The 20,393-nt window shown below is 38.8% G+C and overlaps 1 long non-coding RNA gene across 1 annotated transcript; it reads right to left on the bottom strand.

Moving 5' to 3' along the window:
• Nucleotides 1-310: 310 nt before the first annotated feature.
• On the bottom strand, nucleotides 311-4,850 carry LOC119043968 (uncharacterized). Its single transcript, XR_005081526.2, has 3 exons — nucleotides 4,737-4,850; nucleotides 2,551-2,690; nucleotides 311-1,229 (listed from the first exon to the last, which is right to left on the bottom strand). It is a non-coding gene; the product is annotated as an uncharacterized LOC119043968 (long non-coding RNA).
• Nucleotides 4,851-20,393: the final 15,543 nt, after the last annotated feature.

The following is a 20,393-nucleotide window of genomic DNA, read 5'->3' as shown; positions in this document are numbered from 1 at the left end:
CAAGTGATCATGTCTGGCTTCAGTTGCCCCCCTTCTGAGGAGTCTTACCCATCACAGACTAACTGACCAAGCATTGGGGGCAGGGGAGGAAGCAGAGGCAGTGTTTGCTACCAGAGACAAGCTTTGTCTCCTTGTGACTCACATTCCAGAGGTCGCTCACTCAGCCTTAGTCATGGGAGGCAGTTACAACTCCTGAAACCAGGCAGAGCGCTTCCCAACACTGTATATAAAACATATTTTTTAAAAATCATTCTATATTTAAGAAGAATCATTCTGTAACACGTATGCAGGATTTTCAATTATGTGTTTATTTAATAATGGGTTTCCAAAAAAGTAAGTTTTAAATAGCATCATAATAACTTTTGACACAAAACTGCATGAGTTATAAGGAAATTTTATGCTTACTCCTACTGACCTCCCACTCCAACTTAGAATCACATGTCATTAGTTGTTTCCAATTCTTCTGAAGGTTTGACTCAATAGTATAATTGTCTTCCTTGTATAGTCTTACAGAAGTCAAAGCTCCGAGTGTTCAGGGGGCCATTTAAAATGGTCCTCTGCCTGTACCAGAACATTTTGTTTCAATGTACTTACTTATTTGGAAGAACGTTTAAGAATTCCACAATTCATTTTAGCCTTGGGCATTAGTAGTGGTCTAATCTTGACAGAGTTTGAAATTGTATCACATATTCACACATCTGAGATCTATGATTTATATTATGTTTTAATTTCTCTTTTTTTTTTTTTTGAGAGCAAGAAGAACAGGTACAGAAATGCCTTTTAGAGAGATTTCCAGCATTAATAACCCTAGGCTATTTTAAGTCACAGTCCATCTTTATGGAAGAGGTACAGAGAATATACAGCATTTTTTTTGCTCCTAAAATTATGAGCCAATATTTCGCATACAAGTTATTTAAAGAAAACAATGCACTCACACTTCAAGAATATGCCTAAGGTCATCACTTCCCTGATTTTAGCCTTTCCAGCTGTGCTCAAATTTTCAATGAAATAAAAAAACAACAACATTCCACTGAATTTATCAAGTCCAAGCAAAGCATAACATTCAAGCTTATTTGGTGGCTGGCAGTACATAGTCCTCCATATAAACACAGTAGATGCTCAGTATTGTGGGCAGAAACTGAGGAGGTCTGTAGGTGAGATGCAGGATCCACAGGCCTGTACAGGAATGTCCCCAGCAACATTATTCATAATAGGGATTGGAGGCAGCCCTAGAGTTTGTAAACAGGAGAATTAATAAACAAATTGTGGTAAAACCATGACAGAATATTTCTGTCATAAGAAAGAAAATTACTGATATACCCAACAGTATACTGATTGAAAGGAGCCTTACACAAGAGTATACATTGTGTGATTCCATTTTTTATCATGTTCTGGAAAAAACCTGATCTATGATGGGAACAAAAATAAGAACAGTGGTTGTTTTTGGAGAACTGAAAGCAATACGGTCTGTTAAGGGACATTAGGGAATTTTCTGAAGTAGTGGTAATAGTCGATACCTTGGAGTTGTGGAAATACAGATGCATGAGTTTTTCAACTCAGAAAGCTCATGTAAGCTGTGTTTTTTGCATAAAACTGCACAGACATTGAACTACAGCTAATGATATGCATAATGAAGTATTTAGGGGAAAGTGTACTGACATCTTCGATCCACTCTGCAATTCATTAAAAAAAAATAAGATGAATTGATGGATGTCTAAAGAGATGGATAAACAGCTGGTGAAGTGATAAAGCAAGTATAGTAAAATCTTAATGGTAGAAATGAGGTGATGCGTGTACAGGGTAGGACAGAAGTAGCTTTACAGTTGTGACTACATAAAACACAGTTTATTCTTGTATTATTATTCATTAATTATTGTATTTTCCATATAAATAACTGTAGACCTACTTTGGCCTCACCCTGTACAGATTGTTCATTGTAATATTCTCTCAACTTTGCTGCATGTTTGAAAATTAGGGTATTGAAATGTTGAAAACATGAGGGAAGAGTCAGCCTCAAGGAAAAATACCTATAAATCTATAGATGATTTTTCTCAAGAAATTTTAGCCTACTGGCATGCCATTTCAGGTATTGAAGTACATGAAAACATCACAAAATAATGTTCAACTGCCAACATTAGCCTGAAGGTGATTGAATTCCATTCCTATTAAGCGTGTCTGAATTGTGACCCTTAGTAAGCCAGGACACCAGAACCTCTTTTTCCTACATAGTACATATTCTTAGGCTTTCTACTTACTTCAATTGTACCTCATTAACTGATGTGAATATTTTTTTTAAAATTTAGAAACGAACAAAGAAATAGAAACATTCAGAATTACAGAAATTTTCTAATAATTCCTAATAGATTTGTAGTTTGCTTTTTAGTCACCACAGGTATTTTGCTTTCTGGGAAGGAAAAAAAAGATTTTTTATTGCCTCTCTCTTAGGAAACAACTATCCAGAAATCGTGTAGTTTCTCTCTACTGTAAAAAAAAAAATGTAATAATAAAATCCAGTCATGTGACTTTTCAACAATAAGTAAAAATACTTACACTGATTTATCTAGGGCCTGGTTTGTCTCAACATGATTCCTTCAAACACCTCATTACTCAGCTGCTATTTAGTCTCTTGAAGGCTGTCGCCATCTGCACTTTCCATAGCTTTTAGAAGTTGAAGGACAGTCATATGTGGGCTGTGGGATGATTGATAGTAGAGTCACATTTTTGCAGTTTGTGATGAGAATGACATCTCTCTCAAGACACTGTTCATTGTGAGCCAAGTTCAACACATCCTTCTAAATGTTTCTTCTGACCTAGAGTTATCGGTTGCGGAATAAATAATCTTTCCATACCGTCTTATAAAACACCCAATCTTTATGCAATGTTGTTTCTGACCCTTGAACCTCCTTGGCTGTTCTATTTCTGCTATTCTGACCTGCAAGGTCAAAGATGGAGCTGTTTTAGCAGTAACTGGAATCTGTGGCCTCAGTTTGTGCTGGTTTGTTATTGATGGAGTGTAAAAAATGTGCATGCAATTGCTTTACCATAATTCCTCAGGATTGATCCTAGTAATATTTAACTACCATCCATTAACAGCTAAGAAATTTGGTGCATATTTATTCCTCCTCCTATTACTAATAATAAATACCACTTCATCTTTCTCTGTTCATTATGGTTGAGGCATTTCAATGGTTAACTAATCTGTTATCTTTTTCTTTCCTTCACTGTATGTATACCTTAGTGAGAAGAAGAATTGATTTTGTGTTTGCTATTTTTTCATCCTGTTATTTCTTGAATTCTGTGCCAGAGAGATGGGGTTCTTTGGACCAAGAAAAAAGTCTAACCAAGCAGGATAAATAGCCTTTAGTGTGTTATTTACTTGATATGATTTTTTAAAAATAACGAGGCAGTTGGAATTCCAAAGACACTAACAACATATGCTCCATTTAATGTCTTTCATTGTTAAAAGTCAGACTATAAAAAATACCTTTTTTAATAGGAGCATCTATATAAATGAATTGAAATATTATTCGGTCTCTACAAATAACTTGTAATGCATCCCAGAGAAAATAAATTTCCTTTTATCTGTCATTGTCACTAAAGCCAGGATCCTTGAATACATGAGTCATATGTGTTCCTTTATGTTTAAGTTGTGTTTCACTCTCCATCTTTTGTTGTTTTTAAATAGTTTTTACATTAGAAAAACCTGCATGATTGTCCTGATTTACTTCATACCACATTTATGTCCATGCATGCCATTGTCATGAGGACTCACACAGAGCTTTTATTCAATTAGCCATCTAGAGTAAAGGGCCTTTTATTCTGAAATATTTGGTATGCTAGGGTCTTGAGTTTGTCTAATTGCTTCATCATAATCTGATTCTCTGTCTATAATATGTTGCTATTGTTGTTTATTCTATACCCTCATAAAAGTCTGTTTTCATAACATAACATCTTAAAACTAGGAGGGACCTTGAATAAGACTCCTAGAATAAAATACCTAGAATAAGACTCCTCTGTTCTAATTACAAAGAATGAGATGAGAGCCAAAAAGCCACACTGAGAACCCATCCACGCTGGCTTCTGGTCTAGCTCTCTACTTTTTGAAGAGCTATACACATTCATGATTTTAAACTATTCTTATTCCCATCGCTTTAATCCATAGGTAAGGCAACTATTAATTTTCTGTAGATAAAAGAGTTATATTATGTACACTAAGGATTTCAAAGAATTTCTTTGAATTTCTTTTTCTCATGGAGTCCCAAAATATAACTTGGAAACTATATTTTAAAAAGTAATTTGAAAGGCACTGTGTAATATTATCTCTGTGTGTGTGTCTCTCTCTTTCTCTGTCTCTCTCCCCCTTTCATGTCCTCCTTTCTCTTTCCCTTCCCACGTGTCACCCTGGTACTGAACTGGACACTAAATATACAAAGATGGATGTGGCAAATACCCTGATTAAAAAACACGTGAAGTATGAGCTCAGCAAAGGGGAAAGGAGACTTAGAAGAATGATTCAGAGATGCTTACCAAAGGAAGCTCAAAGTCCAGTCACACTTAAACTGGACCTCCAAGGATGAAGAGAGAATAGTACGTGGAGGACAAAAGAGAGATCTAAATAAATATCCTTTGCAATAGCCAGATGCCAAGTCAATACATTTCCTTTTTATGTTTAGTTGGATAGGTCCTAAAGGTATTGATTGCTACATTTGCTATCACAAATATATTCATGTACTCACCTTTTTCTCCTCTTCAGATATGTTAGTGGTAGTTCATATTGCAAGGGTTGGGAGAGAGAGGTGACAAAGTGGAGAAAATGGAAAGATGACTAGACATAGAATCTGAGACCTGCTATCACCTCCATCCCTCTCTAGGTATCTGATCCTGAAAATATTTAACTCCTCTTAGTCTGCTCAACCATTAACTGAGAGGGCCTTTAACTGTATGACTTTATAACCTAATGATGAATAGCAAGTGAGAATTGAGGAAGTACTGTAGACAAGTATATAGCATTATACAGATAACTATTGTTATGCACATACAACACACAACAGCCCTCTGTGTGTATCGCAGTGCTCATGTTCATCTGTACATCTGGGGAAAGGAAGAAGCCTGTACTGTATTCCAAACCGATAAACACAAGTCTATTCAATGCATAGGATTTGTACATTTTTATATGGTTCTTTTTGTCCTTGTGTATTAAATGTTTGCTCTTTCTGTTAGGTCTGAGATTGTCTTATACATCTCCAACTTCCCTTCACCTAGTATACTGCCCAAGAATATGCTGAGAGAAGGGAAGCCAATGTAATCTTCAAATGGAATTATTAAGCCTGAATTATATAGCTAACAGATCAACTTATCACTGGCTCTAGAGACATAATTTTTTATTTACTGTACACAAAGCAATATTTGATTGACAAGGTTAATTTCCAGTGGGTTTTCTTAGTTTATACTTTTGACTAATTTTGATCCTTTTTGAACATGCATAGGAATATTCTAAGCCACATTTCATTTCTTCAATATGTACTTGCTAGACACCTACAATATAAGTTTATGACACTGAATTAGGTCTTGTTCAGGAAAAGAAGTACGTAATAGAAGCCTCGCATCAATAGTTATCAGACCATACAAAATACTATGTACCTAAGAATAAGGAACTCAGGCCAAAACAGTACAGTAATTTAAAGGAAGAAGAGATGTGGGAAGGTCCAGGAATGATTTCATAGAGCATTATAGGAATCGCTAACATTTACTGAATGCTTGCTAAAGGCCAGGCATTATTTTAAACTTTTTTACATATTTTACTCAATGCTTACAATAACACTTGGGTTAAATATCATTGTATTCTCACTTTAAGCACAAGAAAATTGTGGCTGAGCTAACAGAGCAGAGCCTGAACCTCCACAGTCTTATTCAAACACCTGCACTTGTAATTACTATACTGTGTCTTTTGTAATTGAACGTTCAGGGCTGAGTCAGGTGTGACTGCTCAGAGAAATGGACACTGATAAAGGATGGGTGAAGAGTAAGAGAAAAGGTTTGGAGATAGGATAAGAACAGCATAGTTGGGAAGTAGGGTTCCTGCTGAAAAACAGTGGGAGCCGAATCTGGAAAGCTCAAATGGACTCATACTATGAACTCTTGAGTAATAGCTGAATAATTAGACTATGTTGTTTTGGCTGTGAAGACTGGTTACACATTTTCAGTCAAGTTTGAAAACATTAACACAGTGGAATGTAGAGGTTTGAAATAGGATCTGTACCTTCTGGCCACTGAGGCAAATGTTATTTCTTCAGAAAAATCAAGTGTGCCCATCTCTGCAAACCTGGCTGTCAGCTGCCTCACCAGCATCCACTGCATTCTCCCTAACATTTCCTGATTTCCATTGGGCCATCCATGAGTTTTCATGGCTAAGCCAACCAGTGACATTAAACCCTATGATAAGAGGGGCAGTCAAATTTGCATAATAATCTTAGGACTTTACCTTGGGGTCTTTAGGCAAAGGATGGAGTGGGGTGTGGATAGGAGCCAGCTGTGAATGAATCCAGCCCACAGGGCCAGTAGAGCAGGAGGAGAATAATAAATGGGGTGCAAACCCTCATGAATCCCACCTGCCTGAAGCCCGTTCAACTTGTGGACTTTTCAGATAATGTGAACCAATATATTCCTTTTGTTTTAAAGTCGCTTTTAGTAGGTTTTCTGTTATTTGCAATGAAAATCACTCTAAGAAATATAGTGTCCAATGCTAAGGATTTCCCCTTGATTTGAGGACCTACAAAAGCTCTAACTGAGCTAAGAAGCACAGCTCAGAATGATGTCTTCTATTTTTATGACCTCCCCTCTTCATGACCTCTGCACTGGGACAAATCCCAGTGATTTTTCATAGTTCAGCTCTGAAGCTTCAAATCCCGAGTCAGTATCTTCTGTCCCAACACTGATGAAGACTCTGCTCTCTGAGCTTTTAAAGCTCCGGGTGACCAAGGAATGGCCGTATATCATACCCAGGACTCTCACATCAAAACACCCTGTGGAGGCCTCATCCTGTTCAAAATGACAAATTAAAATGAATCCCAGAGCTTTATTCTCTAAGAACATAAGACATGTTTTCTTTTGGAACATTTCATTGCACTGTCTTCAGAATCAAGCTCTCTAAAGAATGTTATTATACTTTGAGCTTCTTGACACATTTCCTAATAATTTGAAGCTTCTGACACTTACACAATAAAAGATTGTGCTTCTGGAAAAAAAATCAATGAATCTTTTTGGCAATCGTCCTAAATCTGTAGAGATTAAATTCACTTCCCAGACATTGCTATTTCATATCAAACACAGAGTCACGCAGTATAATTAAGATAGTTGTAGAACCATATATTTCATGCCCTAGCTGTCTGCTTTAAACTATCTTGGGAAGTTGAGAAATAATAGGGAAGCTACATCTTAGCCAGAATAATTACATTTGCTAAGCAGAATGGGATGAGCAAGAGCTGTATAAAAGAATGAAACAAACCTACTAGAAAACCAATAATTTCTGCATCCATTCTGATACATAAATCTTGCTGATAAAAAAACAGAAGAAGAAAAAAGGCTCACCTCCAGTAACAGCTCCCAGGAGAATGGCAGCTATTATCCCCTATTGAGTTGGTACTTACCATACAGAGCCTGAACAATTCATACAGAAAAATAAACCATAACATTCCTGTTTATTATTACTTTAGCTGAGAGGTGGTGACATTAAACAGTTCTGCACTGCTGCTATCAATCAGCAGGCTGGAGATGTTCTCAGCATGGGGCTAGGACTCCGTGGAAACCATGCTCATCAAAGCAACCAGCTGTCAGAATTCCTCAAATTAAACTGTTATTACAGTAGTATTCATTAGTCAGTTACTAGCTATTAAGATATTTTTATATCACCACCATTGACTTTGGCTGATGCTTTTTAATATGCAAGTTATATATAAACATGATTCAGGGGCTCGTGGGAGGATGACAGACTCTATTAGAGCTTGGTGTCCACTGCCTAAAAGCTGCAGCAAAGGGCTCTGATCTTATCCATGCACATAGGAATTTTTCTGGGAAGCTGGATATTTGCTCTGGTGGTTGGAGTGGGGAGAGGGGTCATAATAATATATTTCAACACTAGTATTTGCCCAGCAAAGTGATAGCTTAACATCAAAAATTATAACTCTTAAAGCTGTTACTGAGCCCCTGATGACAGTGGTTTATGCTTCTCCAGCTTGGGAGTTTGGGTTTCCTTTTTGTCTGAGTTGCTGGGCACATGTTGAAGTTTTGCTTGAAATCCAGAGTCAAACAAAGGATGTCAAATGGGGTGTGCGGAGAAGTAAAGAGGAAAATCAGTGTACAAGCTCTGATAGAAAAAATATGACAAGAGTTGGGTTCTTATTAACTTAATAGTGTCCTTGGAATTTGGGAAAGTTCTTACTTAAGCCTCTGTTTTAGTTTCAAGGCAAATTTGACTTAAATCATCTAGAAAAAATTTGTGTTATTCACTGGCCTAGAAAGATTGATATATTACTTACATGCCTAGTGCAAACTCATTCACATGTAGAAACCACAGACCTTCTAGTTTTCCCCTTGCTTCACATTAATTCCCATATCACATATAGAATGCTAGTTTGGTCAGTTAAAATGCAGAATATTTAGTCCACATTGTTTCTTTTATAGATGAAGAGAGCAAGATTCAGTAAATTAGATTACTGGCACCAGCCTTAATTTTGTTTTCCTCCTCTCTTTTTTCAAAAAATATGTTGGGGCTCCCCATTCCACCTAGAAAACAGACCATTTCCTTGTTCTCACACACGCAAAGGTGCCAACAGACAACATATAAGCAACCTCTGCCTGTGCTTCAAGGAAATGCAGGATTAGCTATTGTCTCTGATGCAGAATCTGAGATGCCCCAAGGCTCATCAATGGGTAGGGGGTTGACTGGCTCTGTGGGAGCTGGTATGAGCCATTTGACATCATCTTAAAAGCTTGGGAAAGTGTTAAGTTTTCAGAAATTTTGTGAGTCATTGACATTGTGTTACACCACAGAAATTGGCAGATGTGAAAAATCTAGTGGTGGTGATTGTTCCTTCTGGAGATCGGTTTGTTATTCACTTACCAGCTTACCACTGGCTTGCTGCTGAGCCTCCTTTGCCACATGCAGACCCAGGAGAATGTACTCTGTTCATGAACTTTACTACAGCTACCTCATTAAAATCATTCAGTAAATAAATAGTTATTGGCCTGGTGCCATGGCACTCACCTCTAGTTCTAGCTGCTCAGGAGGCTGAGGCAGGGCAATTGCCTGGGCCCAGGAGTTCTAGGCTATGGGACATTATGCCAATCTGGTGTCTTCCCTAAGTTTGGTGTTCTCCCAGGAGTGGGTGACCAGCAAGTTGCCTAAAGAGGGGCTAACTGGCCCAATGGAGCAAGTCAAAACTCCTGTGCTGATCAGTAGTGGGATTTCACCTACAAATAGCCACTGCATTCCAGCCTGGGCAACATAGTAAGACCCCATCTCTAAAGAAAACTAAGTTACTATCTATGAGTGTTTACCATATTTCAGGCACTCTGGCCACCTGCTACCATTCGTACAGAACAAGAACTAATATGAAACCCACCATCTGCCTGTCCACCTCAATGGAGGCCCGCATCTTCCTAAAAGAAAAAATACTTTATAATCAGTCAAAGCCACTCAGAGAGCCACGAGCCTATGGCTTTGAGTCTGCAGCCCTGTGTCTGTTGAGAGGGGTACTTTTTCTCATTTTTGCAGAGAAACATGAGGGCCACCATGCAGTGTGCTGAAGACACAACAATGAACAAGTCAAAGGTTGCAGAGTTCACATTCTAGAAAGGGAACAAAATGAACATGAAGATTTGAGAGAGTGACAGTGTGAGGAAGCAACGCCACCAAGAAGATGTGAGAGATGTGAGATGGGCGGGGGGTGGGAGCAGAGCTTCTGTGGTCAGGAATTCAGGTGAGAACAGGCCCCTCTGCGGTCTGGGAAAAGAGCACCCCAAAAAGGGAGCACACGAGCTAATGCTCAGAGTTGAGAGTGAGCTCATGTTCCTAAAAGACAGAAGACAGTTGGGTGACTAGAGGAGAGTAAGAAACACGGGGACGGGTATAAGTAGGGGACAGAGAGGTCAGCAGCCGGCTTTGCTGTTCATAGAAGAGAATTTGGATTTTATTCTGTACGTAGTGAGAGGCTTCTGTGTTAAGCCTCTTACTGTGTTAAGCACAGAACTGATTTCCATTTTTAGATCACAGAGGGTTTTGTATGGAAATTAGATTGTAAGAAAACAAAAGAACATGCAAAAGGTCAGTTCAGGGCTGGGTGTTGCTCTCCTTGCAACACCTGAGTGCACACTTCTCAAAATGGGGCTGCTTCTCTGTGTTTTGTATTTATTTTAGAATTTTGCTTCTGAAGCCCAGCCCAAACCTCCTCACTCCACCACCACGCACCTGACCATGGGCTCAATTTCAACTCTGTATCTGGTTTTCCTTGAATTGTTTCTAGATCACTGTTTATTAACGACATAGCCTGGTGGGTTTACTCAAATAATTCAAGAGATAATTTAAGGAACACAGGACAATGGAAACAGAGCACCAAACAAAGGGAAAATATGTCTAACATGGCAAAATTTATTTTAGTTTAAGACCTGGAGTTATTATGAAATAATAACCCTTTCAGGGTCGAAGGTCTGTTTTCTCCATCGGTGATTCCCAAACCTGAACGCATGTTGGTGTTAACCTGAAGGACTGTTAAAATACCTATGCCCGGGTCCTACGCCAACAGTTTTCTATTTCATTCATCTATGGAGAAACCAAGACACTGAAGTGTTTTAAAAGCGAGCTGGGTAATTCTAATGGATATCCATGCTTGACTATTACACTTTTGAATGCCTGGGCATTTAGCCAGGAGAAAAGGAAAAATGATGACAGACTCTGTGTGGAGCAATAGCAGCAGCACCTTCTCACCATTGAGCCTGGAATGATGAAGAGTGGCACTAATTTTTTCCCATGAAGGATAGACAGCTAATTTGGCAATATAGAGCCCAAATAGTAAGAGAGTATGTCTAGAACTGAGTCTATGAGCTAAGTCTAAGTGTAATCCATCTCAAAAGAAAAAGTTATAAGCCATCTCAAATGCTACAGTGTTGGAAGTGACTATTTGCTAAGTAGAGACTGATTCTACTTCACTTTCATCCAATTTAAAATGCAAATCTAAAGTGGAATAATGTAAGAGACCTCTCTTTTAATAGCAGCTGCCACTTGGATACTCAGCTTTTGGATGGAAACACACCCCAAATAAACACTGTTGTGTCAAAAGCGTTCTCTTCCCTGTTCCAACCACCTGGACCCAATATCTCCAGCTTCCAGAAAATGACTATTGATTGGTAAATGATCATAAAATCAGAGTTGGGGAATCCCAGGAAAGGGAAAGACAGTTTTTATCGTAGTATCTGTCAAGCATGGGGAGGGACTCTTCCCAAATCATCTCACTTATCATTAAAATAACCCATTATTTTCCTGATCTCCATTTCACAATTGTTGAAAACAAGGTTTCTAGGTAAGTGATTTTTTTTTCAAGGTCCCACAGCTAGAACACAGCAGAGAAGGTATCAAACTCTAAAACCCATAATTCTTTGCATTGTACTATGCATCTTCTTCAGATGATATAAGTTGGGGCAAAGGGGCGGTAGAAAACTGGTGAAGTTGGGGGAAAGATATTTGAACAATCTGGAAAATTAAGAGGTGGAAGACAGAGAAACAAATGCCCGAATATTTTAAAATTCTCCCTCCCCTCCTCTGTGGAGGGGGGTACTGTATCAGGTCAGACAGGTAGGAGTTTCACGTGGAATGTGGGCCGAGCCTCAGACTGTCGGAATGCCTCCAGGGAACAAACCTGAAATGGTGTGAACAAGAGCGTCAGCCAAATGAAGGATGGAAGAAAGAGCCAGCCATGTTAGAAAAGACTACTGTACTTCCCCTTCACCTCTCCCAAGAAAGCGTCCAGACAGACCTATTTTCAAATGGCCCTGTTCTCACTTCTGCTTTGTCAGACTATTTCATTCAGGGAAAACTCCTGTCTTCTTATACATAGGGGTGGGCAAAGGTAGGTTTACAGTTGTTTATATGGGAAATACCGTAATTAGTGAATAACAATATAAGAATAAACTCTCTCGTGTTTCACATACGACTGTAAGCCTACTTTTGCCCACCCCTGGATTGATGTGATGTCAGTTCATCTGTCAGGGAGATACAGGAGAAAGGGGCTTTGGAATGTTTGGCCTATTTTTGGTTTTGTTTTGTTTTGTTTTTACTTTGCAAAGTGGTTTTGAGAGTGCTGAAGAGTAAAGCTGTTCTTTTCCCCTGAAGTAAACATTTGCTGGAACGGACCAAGGAAATGGAAGCCAATGTTTTCTACCTGCTCCAACACTTTCCTGCTGTTTATTTCAAGCCACTTAGACACCTTGCGTGTGGTTAAACAACAGTTTCATACAGAACTCTGCCTGCCATGATGAAATCATCGTCACAATGGCTTTTTCCCAGCAAATGAAAAACTTGACTTTACCACTTACTCCAATTACCAATTACCCTCATGCCAAACTACAGAAATACAATGGCACAGAAAAGAATATTTTCCTGAAGTTTTACGGATGATTTCCAACGCGTTTCCTCTTTTTTAACTTTTGAACTCTCATAAGGATTCTCTTTTAAGATCCTTTCAAATCACCTTTCTAACTCTGTGTGAAACCCAAGTCATTGCTAAGACAGGGACTCTTCATAAATGGCTCAAGGGCACCTACACCCCGCCCATCCATTCAGTGTACATGGGTCTTTTTCTTTGTTTTAGTTTGGGTCCTAATGAACAAAGCAGAAATCAAGTTGAACAGAAAAACGCTCCTTGCTGAAGGGTGGGCTGATATCAGAGGCAGCAAACCGGTTATCTGTTAGGGCGGCTATTTGAGTCCTGCCACCTCATCGGCTTCCTGTTGTAAAGGTTGTTTTGGCCTTTTCACACACTTGGAGAAAACTCTATTCATTGTGTTGTCACATCTATGAAACAGAGCTCTTGGATGACAACGCTGCTGTAAGACAGAAGGTAACCTTTGCTTCGCTATCAGGCAGCTGGGGACATGCGCTCATATCTCAGGGCTGAGAGTGATGTCATTGAAAGATGAGACTGCTTAAAAAGGAACGGAACACAAAACCAGGGCCTCTCACTGCTTTCTTGCCAATAGGAAGACATTCCACCCGGGGGCCAGTGTCCTGGCTGGGTTGGATTACTCCTGCTGTGATGGAACAAACAGTGCTGATAGCTGCCAGGAAACCAAACTGTGATATAAAAGCAAGTGTGTCATGAAGTTGTGTTTCCTCTCTTTTTGCTCTGTTGCCCTAAGCAAGGGAACTTGATCTCTGTAAATAAAACACTAAGGCAGAGGACCAAATATAGAAAAGGCTGGAGACTTCAGTTTACTTTTCCAAATGAACAACCCTTCCAAATTACAACTCCTAGCTCAGACTTTAAGTTAGTAGTTGGCTTACTCTTTTATATATTTACTTTTTTATTGTTGTTCAAGTACAGTTGTCTCCAGGTTCCCCCCACAAGCCCCCCAACACTCATCCCCAAGTTGGCTTACTCTTACCTTAACCCATAATAAAAGCAGTGTTTTTTTCCTTTGGGGAATATATTAAAAAGTACCAGAAATCCTTTTTATAACCTGCCCTCTTCTGAAATAAGTATTTTTATGAGTATGCTAGTCTTAAACTCAGTATAAAATATTTTTTGAACTCTTGCCCTCACCAACAGCTGGCACTTTTCTAGGGGTCAAGTTTGCTTCTCATTCTAGGTTAACTCTGGAATCTTTAAGGATTCCTTGTTGACTTTGTGAATTTTCTGGACCCGTTGGTCCTTTTCCTTCTCCCCATTGCTGCACTATCTCTATGTCACTATTCATCTTCTCTGTGCCAAAAGCAGGCCAAGGGGAAGGACTCAAACCAGCCAGCACATGGCTCCTTGCAAACAGGCTTGGCAAGGGTTTGATGGGTGACATACTGGGAACTCTTGGCTGAAATGAGGTTTGAGAATTTTTCATGGATTTTTTTCTGTTTGTTTGCTCTGCTCTATTTCCCATCCAAACGCATAATTGAGATATAATTGTTGTATCTATCTGCATCTGGCCACAGTGCAGTCTATTTATGCAGTATGACTGTAAAGATGTTTGAAGTAGTGGAACATCTGGTAGGGAAGAGAGGTTTTGATACTGGTCTAAATTACGGATGTCGTGATTTTTATTTTTCTATTCAGTGTTTGTGAAAGTTATATTGTCCACATTGTTCATACAAATTGTATACTGAAATCATACAGAGATCATGTCTCAAAGCATACATACGCCAGGCCCCAGGCCTGTATGATATCCGAAACTTTGCAGGTGATTCCAAACTAGACCCCTGATTGAGAACCAGCAATATAAAAAAGAATTTATTTTCACATTTTTAAAATGTTATTATTGAGTTGGCCAAAAGCCCAGTTTTTTCCATAAAATAAAAGATACATTTTTCATTTTCATCAATAACTTTATTGATTTGGATATTTTGGGTATGTTGGCTGTCTGCCGTTATTGGCTTCTAGAGGGTAGAGGCCAGGGGTGCTGCTAAACATCTTCCAATGGCTAAGACAGCCCCACAGCAAAGAATTATCTGGCCAAAATGTCAATAGTACCAAGAAACTTTGCAAACCACTTTTGACACATTTGATCAGTCACGGCACCTTCTCCATACACTGCACAAACCTTTTTCTGCACTTCAGTTGCATTCTTACCATTCTTGAAATAATAAAGCATAATACACCAAAAATGTTACATATTTTCTTCTATCTTCAATATTAATATGGCTACACAAATTCACCAGTTTCAGTAAGTTTTTTTAATGCACGCTGACATGACAGCTGTTACAATACAATCTAACAAAATTGTTTCAAATGAAATTAAAGACAACTAAGCACTACTGGAGCCATTGTACAGAAAAAAACCTAATGAACTTTTTGGCCAACCTGATACTTTGAATTAAAATTTTAGTTACTTCTCTCTATCTACTATCCATTTTTAAAAGAATGCTATGTAGCTTATTTAAACAATTTTCATTTACATCCATATTTCCATGGACAAAACATTTAAAAGACCCACTCCCTTACGCAGCATGTTAACATTCCGATGGCTGTATTTGTTTTAGTTGGCAAAATTTGATTTCTCAGTTCTGATCCTAACTGTGTGCTAACTCGTGGGGTTGGTTTAGTTGAGCCCCTGGGGTCCCCGTTGGCTTCAGCCTATGTAATCCCATTGACACTGTGAGCCTGTGTGAAATGACTGGCAGTTGCTAACAGAAATAGCAGGACATGATAGGTTGCCTTAGCTGCTTTCCAGAGGACTGCTAGAGCTATGGAGTCCGGAATCCCCAGGAGCTAAGCTTCCTCTGTCCCACCCGCCTTGGCCAGTTGTGGCTGGGCTCACCCGACCTGCTGTTTAGGAAGCAGGCCTTGGGCTGTCACCTCGCCTGTCAGCTTCGGTCCTGTTAGACTCATGACCCCTAAAGGTATCAGTTGCCCGATTGACTGACTGATGACGACTGACAGGTATATACAATTCACTGTTTATTTTCACCAGCCCTAAAGTGAGGTCCATATGTTCTGATCCACACGTGTGTGTTAGTGTCTCCTCCCACGGCAGAATCACACCCAGGCACTAACAGAAAGACACAGAGGCGTGGTTTTTAAGTACTTCTGCAGCCACGCAGAATTGCACCTTCACTGACTGATCCGTTCTACACTTACATTTTCTTTACTTTATATTTTAATTACAGTATATATAAAATATTATTTGGTATTAGTCTGAGGTATACAACAAAGAGGTTAGACAATCATATATTTCACAAAGTGTTTCCCCCAATAGTTCCAATACCCACCTGACACCATACATAGTTATTACAATATTATCAACTATATTCTCTATATTGTACTTTACATCCCCATGGCTATTTTGTAACTACCAGTTTGTACTTCTTAATCCCTTCACCTTTAACACACAATTTCTAGAATATGGTGATTAGTAAGTCTTGGATGGGTGGATTTTTACACCTAACAGCCCCCTCCCTGTTTTAGAAGTGACAAAATAAAGAACCATTTCCAGGTTCTTGGTTCTCCTTTTGTCTGTTCCAAACGCTGCCATGTCTTGGTTCACATTGCTCTCTGATGTGTTGCTGTCTGACAAGCAATGTTCCACCATGATCGTCTTCTTGAGAAGTTTTTCAGCTATTTATTGGACTTTGCATCTTCCTTAAACGTCAGTAAACCAGGTGTCTTTTGTCTTTTTTTTTCTGTCCCACAGAAGAAAACATAACAGGAATAGGATATTATACACATATTTGTGGAATGACATCTTTAAAAAAAATTTCTCCTCCATGAATATGGTATAGCAATGCATTTACTTAGGTCTTCTATAATTTTCTTCAACAATGCTTTTTCATTTTGTCTGTTACTCTATAAAATATCCTATGTTAGAATTAGTTCAGTTACATAAGACTGTCATTTCTAACTACCTCTTTTTTGTGTATAAAAAATTAGACAACTCTTTGGGTACAGTTGTGGGTACACTCAACATTTTTTAGGAACTGGATTATGAGAAGGCAAGGAGGGCAGTGCTCGCCAGCTAGTCTTACCACACAAAAATGACAGCCTTTTAAAAACTATATCGAGTATATCTAAGACCTGCCACCCACCCATCAACCTCACTTCCAAGAATTGCTTAGTGATCCACTGAAAGAGGGTTCACTTGTTTACACACAAGTTAGTAAACTCTGAAAGAGTGAGCTGGCTGTATCCACTCAAAAAGAGGTCAAATGTACATTCCAAAGGAAAGGGAGTTAAGTAATTTAAAGAAAAGTATGGCATTAAAGGTCTATAAAAGAGTAACGATAACTATGCAGAGGAGTAAAACATTAAGAAATATTTTGGCTAGTTGAGTTTTTAACTTTTAGAGTTATATGACATAATTTGTTGATAAAATTATGTCTTTCTCAGCTGTACTCAAATACCATGAAGAACTGTCCCAATTCATCTTTTGTAAAAATACTCACATTCCAAATAAGAAAGTGATAATATAGTGATAGTGAACAAAAGAGGGTCTAAGAAGAAACGTGGTTTCAGAAATCACAACATGTTACTCTGTGCTGTCTCCCTCTTCCTGGCCAGCCTCACTTCCTCTTCTTCTGTCAATTGGGAAATTTTATTATATACCTGCTGATGAATGCACTACGCTAAGGACATATAAGGATAATGTAATAAATGCCAACAAAAAAAATTAAAATACTTTTGTGGAAGTAAAAGATATCAATATAGAAGAATTACCATATGCATAAATATGCTAAATATAAATAAAATATGTATAGACAACAGGTTCCAAAGCACAAGTACTTGTTTGCTGAAACACAAAGCAAAACAAAAAGAAAAAAAATCTTAAAGAGTTTTTCCAAAGAGTTCTATGAAATATAAGCTGAAGTGAAATAGACATGAGACTATATTTCATAAAATTCAATGCTTATAATATCAAATTTTCTGATCTATCTCAGTTTCTTTTTTTAAATATTTTATTTATTTATCTTTAGAGGGGAAGGGAAGGAGAGAGGGAGAGAAATATCAACGTATGGTCGCTTCTTATGCATCCCCTTCTGGGAACTGGCCTGCGACCCAGGCATGTGCCCTAACTGCAAATCGAACCGTGATCATGTGGTTCGCAGGCCCACACTCAATCCACTGAGCTACACCAGCCAGGGCTTCTATCTCAGTTTCTTTTAGGCCTAGAGCACCTGCCTCAGAGAGCTAAGAAGTAAATGCGAAGGTTGTAGTAAAACATTATTATTGGGTCGGTCAAAAAATCAGTTTAGTTTTTTCTGTAAAATAAAAGACACAGCTTTCATTTTCACCAATAACTTTATTTATTTGGATATTTTGAGTATGTTGGCTATCTCTCAGGTGGTATAACACTGATGGGTCTCAGTTAATGTCTCCATTTAATCGCTATCAACTTCAACTGGTCTACCCGACCATCCAGCAAGAAATCTCCAGCACAAAACTTTGCAAAACACTTTTTGACCCATTCAGTCACTCACAGCAACTTCTCCACACACTGCACAAACCTTTTTATGCATTTTAGTTGCATTTTTACCTTTCTGGAAATGATAGGCATAATATGCTGAAAATGTTGCATATTTCCTTCCTTCTTCAACATGACAATGGCTGCACAAAACTTCCCCCACTTGTTTAAACATGCTGAGATGACAGCTGTCACTGTACAGTCTAACAAATTGCTCCAAATGAAGTTGAAGACAACTAAGTGCTACCAGAGGCATCTGATGAGAAAAAACTAAACAAACTTTTTGGCCAACCCAATACCACTTTCATTCCCTCCTTCAGTGAGAAGAAGTGGCATATTTAAATGTTTTGTTCAACATTTAGTTTACATTTGCAACAAAGGAAATGATCCTTCTCCATTGCTTTCATGGCTTCTCTGTCATGCCTAAGCTTCTAGACTGCATATTATTCACTGCTTAGATGTGCCCAAGTTAGGCAAAGATATTCTCCCAACTGAATTAAATCAAACTCTCCAAAGGATATTTCCAGCCATAGGAAAATAAGTCCAGCATGGCAAAAGGCTTTGTTTTATTCATTGAATAATGTTTTGTGCATGGTTGGCACCTAATAAACATTTGTTAAATAAACTTTAGTTTATTTAGCCCTGACTTGGGAAATAATATTTAACACATTGCATTAGAAAAACCATGTGAAATGGAAGGTGCTAATGGTGAACAAATGGTCGTGCTGCCTGAGTCCTGTTCCTTTGAGGCCAGGTCAGTAGGTGATGCTTTTGTTCTGTCTCATACATGTCCCTGGGTTTCTGGCAATCTGTTCCCTGGTCTGTCAATTTTTTAAAAACCAAGGTAAAACATTTGAAAAGAAGAGGTTTCAAGTAAATACATATAGTAATTTCCCTATGTAAATATTCAATATTCAGGAAAAATAGTTTAAAGTAGAGCAAACTTGGACATTTACAGGTAAATAGTATTTTACAGAGTGAAAGTGAGCAGGGAACTTAAACACGTTGATATCAGTTTGCGTCTTTCTTTAAACAAGACAAAAAATAACTTCACTTTCCATGCTGTCCACGTGCAACACAGAAGTGGTTTGTGATGTGGACAGACAAGTATAATTTCAGCTTGATGGGTAATATGTGTTCCTGTTCTAACATGAAACATCAGTCAGTCTTGACCTTCAAAGCTCTCTGATACAGAATTTCAACTCCAGCCTTTGTTCAGACTTAATGACCATAACAATTAAATACCAAAATTTATTTTAAGACTGCATTGGTTAGAATTTAGAGGTGTTCATAAATCAAAGGAAAGGAGAAGTTTTCTGTGAAGAGGAATTTACCGTAAACACATCCTGGTCCCTCCCTGTTTTTTTAGTTACTCTGCTCCACTGTACGGTAGTAACCCACCTCGTTGGTGTGCACCAACTGGCCACAAATTCCCCTATCAGCAATTCTCCCTCTTGACAGCCGTCACCCTCAGAACCTCCAGGGACTGTCTGCCAAAAACAATTGGGGAGCGTATTCGTTTCCTGAGGATACTATAACAAATGACTTTAAATTTTGTGGCTAAAAACAATAGCAATGTATTTTCTCACAGTTCTGGAGGCCAGAAGCCCCAATTCAGCTTCACTGCACCCAGATCAACAAAGCCAAACTCGTTCAAAAGGCTGTCAGCAGAATCTGCCCCTTGCTTCCCTCCAGTCTCTGCTGGTCACACTGCCTCCTCCTGTCTGTCTGATCTCCCTGTGCCTCTTCTAAGGGCACTTCTAATGACATGTAAGGCCCCTTCTGATAACCAGGAAAGTCTCCTCATCTTCAGATCCTTAACTTAATCACATCTGCAAAAAACTTCACCAATTAGCTTTCACAAATGCCAGGACTGAGGACCCGATATCCCTGATGGCCGTTGTTCAGCCCGCCACAGGGGAAAGCCCGCCTGGCTCGGTGTGATCACCTCAGACCATGACTCACCCAGATTCTGGTCCGTTTGGCTCACAGACTAGATTACGTCCTCCCACTTAATCTCTTTTTGGGAGACTGTCCAATCTCCCAATTTATCTTGCTTCTCAACATATTTAGAACAGGGACAGGGAAGAAGGGTGCTATTTATTGGGGGCCTCTTTGAAACTAAGTAAATGAGAAAAAGTAATGGCACGGATAATCATAGGCTGACTACTTGAGAAACCCACCCCTTTTACCACGTACCAGTGAAGAGGTGGAGAAGCCAAAGCAAAATAAGACAAAGG

This window comes from Artibeus jamaicensis, unplaced genomic scaffold (assembly GCF_021234435.1).
Source record: "Artibeus jamaicensis isolate MK-2021 breed Jamaican fruit bat unplaced genomic scaffold, CSHL_Jam_final contig_402, whole genome shotgun sequence".
Classification (NCBI taxonomy): Eukaryota; Metazoa; Chordata; class Mammalia; order Chiroptera; family Phyllostomidae; genus Artibeus; species Artibeus jamaicensis.
Note: the sequence above shows the minus strand (reverse complement) of the source record. Positions and strands in the feature narration are given on the sequence as shown.